Source organism: Chrysochloris asiatica, unplaced genomic scaffold (genome assembly GCF_000296735.1).
Source record: "Chrysochloris asiatica unplaced genomic scaffold, ChrAsi1.0 scaffold00019, whole genome shotgun sequence".
NCBI classification, from domain to species: Eukaryota; Metazoa; Chordata; class Mammalia; order Afrosoricida; family Chrysochloridae; genus Chrysochloris; species Chrysochloris asiatica.
The window spans coordinates 23,562,434-23,570,556 of NW_006408537.1; the positions used below are offsets into that span (position 1 = coordinate 23,562,434).

Consider the following 8,123-nt stretch of genomic DNA (forward strand, 5'->3'; position numbering starts at 1 on the left):
AGCCATTGAAGCTAGGTCAAATGGGTACTATCTGGGCGTTCTTGTGCATCTCCCTTCACTTCACATCAGCTGGAAGCTTCACTCTCTGCTCTAGTCCTCTGTGACTATGTCCCTGTCCATGGGATCAGGAGTCCCCAGGTCTCGTTATACTGCCGGCCACCCAGGTCGTGATCCAGGTTGACAAGAGTCTATTGAACATGGTCGGACTTAGTTCACAGCTTCATTGCTGTTTTCCCCCACTTCCCCTTATCCGTAGACCAACGTGATCACCAGCAAGAATATAAGCCTGTTCCTGTATTCCCTTTGAGTTTTAGTCTTGGAAGGGTGTTTGCCCTGAGGGGACTTGATTGCTTCCCTTGATGGCTCCCGGTGAACAGCTTACTTGTTCATGTAGTAGTCAGAGTGCAGTTATTGTTTTTGGTTTTTCCTGCTGGTCTTTCTTTCAAGAAGTATCTTCTGTTCCTCTAGCTGCTCCAGGCTGGTCTGCTTGTCTTTTCAAGTGGAAATTTCCCATCTCAGAAGATTCTGGATGGGGATCAGGATTCCACCTATGGTCATATGCAATGTAAAGGCTCTGCAGGAAGCCTCTTTCACTGGGCAAGTTCCAGCCTCATTTTAGGCATTCCAATCACTTATAGGCTAAATATAGGCTTACAAGCTTTCTAAAGTGATGTTTCTGGCTATTCCTTTCTCGCTCCCTCAAGTGTCTATTTTACAATAGTAAGCAAAGGAACCACCGCTTTTCTGTCAGTTTGTCATACTGTGGTTAGGTATCAACTCAATGGCACCTAACAGCAACAATAACAAAGGCAAGGGAAACCACGATTCATAAGACAGTCAACCATCTTAACATTATTTCCCCTCTTTTACCCATTCAAACCATGCCTCAATCCCTGTATCACAGAGCCCCATGGTTCTAACGTTCAGCACACATCACTATCCACCTCTGTCCCACTCAGCCCATGCAAACCTGCCTAACTGTTCTCCCATCCGCCTTGTTCTTCCATTCCCCTCCCTCTTCTTGTGTATTACCCTCCTACACCCAAACTATCATGTGTCTGTTCCCTACCCTGTGCTCCACCTCCCTCCCCTTGCCCCACCCCCTACACCCTGGTAGCCAACAAAGAATTTTTCTTTTTTCCCCTTTTAGTGTGGGCATTTTTTCTTAAGCTTTTACAATAATGGTCCTATGCAGTATTTCTCCTTTTGTGACTGACTAATTTCACTTAGCATAATGTCCTCAAGGTTCATCCATGTTATGCAGTGGCTTGCAACTTCCTTGTTATTCTTCAAGGTAGCATAATATTCCATTATGTGTAAGTTTGTTTATCCATTCTTCCACTGATGGGCACTTAGGCTATCTCCATCTTTTTGGTATTGTCAACAGTGCTGCTATGAACATTGGTGTGCATATATCTACTTGTGATATGGCTCGTATTTCTTGTGGATAAATACCAAGTAGAAGGATTGCTGGATGATAAGGTATTTCTATTTTCAACTTTCTTACAAAATGCCACACTGTTTTCCGGAGTGGTTGGACCAGTTTGGAATGCCACCAGCAATGTAGGAGGATCCCAGTCTCTCCATAGCCTTACCAGCATTTATTGTCTTCTTTTTTGAACTTCGCTGTTATTGTTGGTATGAGATGATATCTCATTGTTGTTTTGATTTGCATCTCTCTAATGGCTAGTGATCATGAACATTTCTTCAATCTCTTACTTGGTGAAGTGTCTGTGCCCATTTTTTAATTGGATTATTTGTATTTTTCTTGTAGAGGTGTTGTAGTTTCCTATATATTTTAGAGATTAGTCCCTTGTCTAATGTATCATTGCAAAAGATTTTTTTCCCATTCTGTGAGTTCCCTTTTTACTCTTTTGGTGAAGTCTTTTGATGTACATAAGTTTTAAATGTTTAGTATGTCCCAATCATCTATTTTGTCTGTGCAATTTTCACAATGTTTGGTAGTCTGTGTGTGCTCTGTATTAGCGCCCTCAAATTCGTCCCTAGTTTTTCACTGGTGGCCTTTATCATTCTGCTACCAAAGACTTCTAAACTGGTGAGTTCCAAGGCTTTTTCCAGATCTTCAGCAGATTCAAAATCTACATCACTGAATTTCCTAGTCATACCAATTCTGACATCTATGAGAACAAGCTCATTTCTAGCAAAAAGATCACTGAGACCAGTTTTTAATTCCAGAGCAGACTTGTTGCAATTCAGGTTTCCAACAAAGTGATTGAAAGCTGTTGTTGGTTATACAGCTTCCATGTTCTGCTTCTTGGCTTCAAGAGCACCTTCTGTTTGGCCAATTTCTTGTTTCGTTTTCCAGATACTTCTTTAACAGGTTCTTCCTTCTCTTCGTCCTCTTCCTCATCTTCATCATCATCATCTTCCTTCTCATTGTCCTCTTCCTTATTATCATTGTCACAGTCTTCCTCATCGTCATCATCTTCCTCATTGTTGTCCACAGTCTTGGCTTTCACAAAAACCACCTTGGCATGAGCTTTCTTGCCTTTTGCCATCATAATGTCCATGGCCTCTTCTTTACAGTCATCTTCTTTATCATCCTCATCCTCAAAGTGAGGGGGTGCTGCTCCTTTCATCATAATTGGCTCAAATTCATCCTCATTTTCTTCCTCACTGTTGTAATCATCTTCCTTGTCGCTCTCTTCCTTCCTAGCATTCTTGTCATTTTTATGTCCTCTTGGCTGGAGGAGCAACTCACTTCTTACCAGAGGTCACCATCACTGCTTTGCCTGGGGTGGTTCCCTTCTTGCCAGGTGTTGCTGCTGTTTTGACTGCTGTAACTGTCTTCTTGGCCGCTGTGGTGGCTGTCTTCTTGCCCTCTACTATTGTCCATACCTACATATCAAGTGTTTCAACAAGATAAAACAGCCCAAACCCCTTTATTCTTTATTTTCTATAGCTTAACACAACCAGTCCTGGGGATAGCACAGGGCTGGGCAGTGTTTCATTCCATTGTATATGGGATGACCAGAAGTCAGTGAGCAGCTCGCCAGCAAGCAGCTAACAATAGATTAATTAGAATGCCTCCTGCCTTTTTCTTCCAACACAGATTTCCTTTTATCTTTTAATCCTTTGTAGAATTGAGTCTAAGTATGCATTAGATAAGTGAAATGCCCATTCTTTACTCCCAAACAATGATATATGACTCATGTCAGACCTTAATGGTTTTCCAGCTAATTAGTCTTGACCATTTCTGGTCACACTTGTCACTCCAGCAATTCCTTAATCCTCCTGTGAGTGTCATGGCTGGCAGACAGAGTACCATCTACTGTGGTAGATGTGGTTGTTGCTGTTAAAATGCCGTCGAGTCATTTCTGACCCATAGTGACCCTGTATAAGGCTTCTGAGTAGCACCTGGTGAGCTTGAACTACCAACCTTGCAGTTCAAACAGCTTTGCAGTCTGGTGCATTAACTCATAGCACCACATCAGGACTCCATGATAGATGTGGTATCTTGGCTCTATTCCTCAATTCTAACCGCTGGGAGCTTTCCTGTTATGTAAAAGCTAGTATGCCAATAACTGCCTTTCTAATGCCAATAACTGCCAATTAGGAGCAAATGTTTGAAAAGGGGTGTGAGGTAAGACCATCTCCTGCTAACAGCTTTTCTGGTTGGCCTGTACTGTTGTGAAGATTGAGATTTGCCTACAGCAGCACTCCAGAGTCCTTGTGGGGTTGTCAAGAGGCAGTTGCAGTAGAGACATTGATTACTGCCTGATGCCTGGATTCCAGTGATGATAGTGTAGTCTTCAATTAGACAATTCCACTTGTAGACTTCTAATTCTCCACTTCTTCATTGTGGCAGAGTTAGCGGGCCTCCCAGGTTTTGCATCCTTCTTAGAGGTAGCCCTAAGAAGTCCAGTCTAGAGTGTACTCCTCTAGCCCATCCAGAAAAATTTAACCTCTTAAATTCCTTTCTATTTAAAAGCGCTAGAGAAAATTCTGCTTCTGATATTAAATCCTGACTGTGAATAGAGCACTTGTGCTATGTCCTGTTTTGTTCCTGGACACTATACCCCTTTCTCTATACATGTGGAGCTGCTTGACTCCCACCCACATGGCACTTGCTACCTCAGCTGATTAACAGACATTCCAGATGGAAAGAGAAACTGAGTCATTTAAAAACACCAACAACAAAAAAGCCACCACAACAACACAAGACTATTTAACAGGATGAAAGGACCTGTTTCCAGACTAAAGAGGCTCATCAAAACCCATCCCAAGTCATCATGACATTATAGAATATCAGAGATGAAAACTTACAAAGAAGAGAAAAAAATGCCACATAGAAATTTTAAAAAACCCCATGACATCACGTCTCTCAACAGAATACTTGATGTTGTTATTGTTGTTAAGTGCCATGAAGTCGGTTCCAACCCATAGCGACCCTGTATAGAGTTTCCGAGGAGCAACTGGTAAGCTTGAACTGCCAACTTTGCAGTTTAAACGGCTTTGCAGTCTAGCGCATTTATCCACAGCGCCACACCAGGACTCCATACTTGATGCAATAATAACGCAATATGATTCAAATGCTAAGGGTAAATCATTTCAGTTTAGAATTCAATGCAGCCAATTCATCCTGTCAATCAAGTGTGAGCATAAAATTCTATACCCAGTAAATCAAGTATGAAAATAGAATTAAAATATTTTCAGATAGTAAGAACTTAAAAAAAAAAAAAAATTAACATAGGAAATTCTGTTGGATGGGTTCACCCAGAAAGAGATTGTGGCCCAAAAATGAATACATGGGATCTAGAAAATGGAATTCAACACAGCAAAGGGCAATTCTAGGAAACTGCTGGGCAGTAATCCAGAACACCCTGTCCAGACAAGACAAAGAGGATGGAAGTGTGTGGGAGGGAGACATCTGGGGACGGGGCTGGAGAGTGGGGTGGGAATTGGAAAGGGTGTATTATTAAATGTGTCTGAGCATTATAAAAATTATTTAAAAGCATCTGACAAACATTGGAGAATTTAAAAAATTTTGCCAACATAGAAAACTAAGCAAATAAAAAATGAGACAATTTTGAAGTTATTAATTCTAGGGACAAAAACTTTATGCAAGTAAGCATGTTGTTGTTGTTAAGTGCTGTCAAGTGGATTCCGACTCATAGCAACCTTGTACAGAGTTTCCAAGGAGCAGCTGGTGAGCTTGAACCGCCAACCTTGCAGTTCAAAAGGCTTTGCAGTCTGGCGCATTAGCCCACAGCGCAAGTAAGCATATGTAACTATAATTCAGAGTCTGACTCAGAAGTTAACGATATTATATAAGCATAACAATTTTAAAACATTGGCTTTTTTTTTTCATTGTGACTTACTTGAGAGGAGAGATGACGTGAGAGGAGGATGGTAGTGTTAGAGAGCTAAATCTGTAAACTATATAACAGGAAGTTAGTAGGAAATCACAAAAATCAATCAACCCAATGACAATATTATGTAGAAATACCAGAAGAATCAATTAGAAGATCTGAAAATGGTTGCCTCAGAGTGAATTGTCTAGGCCAGGACTGATCTTTTTTCAATAGAGGTTCTATTTCTTACAGTAAAACTATATATATATATAAAGTTATTATTTTAATAAGTGATACAAGTGTCATTAAAGAAAATTTAGGAAAATAAAATTATAAAGAAGAAAATGTCAATTATCTGTAAAAGCTCTGTACACTTAGACTCTCTTAAGTTTTAATGTTTTATCTTCCAATATCCTAATGTGAGGGTAAGTCAAAATGTATTGCTACTAGGATTGCAATTCACATTTGCATGGGTTTAGAAGAGAATATTGAAACTGCCATGGGCTGCCAAAAGAACCAATAAATCCATTTTGGAAGAGTGTTCATTGGAGGCCAGGATGGCCAAATTTTTGTCTCTCATACTTCAGACATATTGTCAGGAGGGACAAGTAGCTAGAGAAGGATATCATGTTTGGTAAGGTGGAGGGTCAGAGAAAAAGAGGAAGACCCCCAACAAGATGGATTGGCCAAGTGGCAGCATCGATGGATTCAAGCATAGCAAGAGTAGTGAGGTTGGCCCAGGGTCGGGCAGTGTTTCGTTCTGCTGTGCATAGGGTTGCTATGAGTCGGTATTGACTCTATGGCACCTAACAACAACAACAACATAAACAAAACATGTTAAAACATGTCTCTGTGATAAATGAACAGTTGCAGACAAGTCAATAATACACTTGTGTTAGTCTCATTAGGGTACCTTCACAAAAAGGGTACTTTTTGTGTTATATAAATAAAATTATTTTGAAATCAGGCAAATTTTTAATAAAACTCATGAAGACATCTTCCCAAATCAATGAAGCTTTGCAACAAGTTTATGAGAATGCCACATAAAATAATTTTTTAGATGGACCAAGTATTTAAGAAGGGTTGGAAAAACTTAAAGATGAACCAAGAGAGGGAAGATTCTCAACTGTGAGTAGAGTCCAGAAACTAGTGGAAGAAGATTGTGGCATCACCATTGATGCAGTAACTATTGAACTTGGGATCTAACATGGTTTGACAATTTCAATTTTAAGTGAACATCTTGGCCTCAGAAAGTTTTTTTACTTCATCAATCTTTTAAGCAAGAACATAGCTAATGTAGATGATACTATGGAACAAATTGTAACCAGGATGAGTCTTAGATTTACCAGTTCAATGTAGAGAGCAAGGTACTATCAAATCTGGCTTCTAAGGGGATTTGCTGGTTAAATTCAAGGCAGAAAGGTCAGCTCAGAAGGTTACAGTGGCTGTTTTTTGGAATACTAAAAGTGTAATCTTGATAAGATTTCTTGAAGGGCACAGGATTATCACAGGGGCTTATTATAAAGCATATGAGAAAACGACAAAGGGATTTATGGCAAGATGGCAGACTAGGCAGATGCACTACACAGACTCTCAACAACAAAGATCCAAGAGACAAAATTAAACAGATACAGATGAAAATTCTGGCACCCTGGACTTCAGAAGAAAGGTTAGAGAGGTGGATGGAGTGCTTGCTGGGAGGCGAGGTCAAGCAGAGACAGTGAGACAGGGAGACTGACTAGTGAACTACTGACGAGAGTTGACTTCACCATCTTGTGAGCAGCTTTGGCAGTGAAGGGAGGCACGGGCGACAGAGAAGGTGAGATTTCTTCTATTTCTCCATGGTCCCTGCTGACCAACACCCACCCTTCATGTACTATAAGTTTTCGCGCTTCTTCCCTGTGATTCATGTTTCCATTCACCTTGTTTCTAAGCTCTTCTGATTTTCTCTTTAGGTAAGTGTATTTTTTCAACTAACAACTTCTTAGCCAAAAAATTGACATTTCACTATTTTAATCTTTACTTCCTTAATCACAACGGATGGTAAATACTTCCCCTTATGTTTATTACCCTTTTGCATTTCTCTGCTAATTGTTTCTTGGCTTTTACTCATTTTCTATTGGGTGTTGGTCTTGTAGGAGTCCTGGTGTGGCTCTGTAGAATAAGCACTAGGTAAGCAGTTCAAACTCACCAGATGCTCTTTGGAAACCCTATCTAGGAACCAACTTAGTGACACTTAACAACAACAGTTTGTCTTGTACAATGGTGCAATGGTTAAGCACTTAGCTGCTAATCAAAAAGTTGACAATTTGAATGCATCCAGTGGGTCCTCAGGAGAAAGACCTGATGGTCTGCTCTCCTAAAGGTGACAGCCTATTCTATGGGGCATTTCTAGTCTGTCACATGGGGCTCCTATGAGACAAAATGGACTTGTCGTCACCTAATAACACCATAGATCTTTTTATTATACATTTCTATGAAATTTTTTGTTTGTGCATATTTGTGCCAATTTTTAGTACTTTTATGAGGTCAACTTATCATTTTATTTGCATAATTTAGCCTCTGTGACCTTATTAATATCCCTTACAAATTCCTTCGGTGGCTCCCACCTGTGATGAAGTGCCCTGTCCTTCCAGGCCTGGCTCTTGACATTTGCTAAGAGCCCTTCCTCCACAGGCAGCCTCCATTCCAATTACACCCTACTATTTGCATCCTTTCAAACAAGCTTTTGAGTTATGGTGTTGGAGGAGAATATTGAAAGTGCCATGGGCTGCCAAAAGAACCAATAGATCCGTTTTGGAAGAAGTG

General features: G+C 40.3%; 1 pseudogene; it reads right to left on the reverse strand.

Moving 5' to 3' along the window:
* Positions 1-7,225, reverse strand: part of LOC102833345 — a 9,084-nt pseudogene extending 1,859 nt beyond the window's left edge.
* Positions 7,226-8,123: the final 898 nt, after the last annotated feature.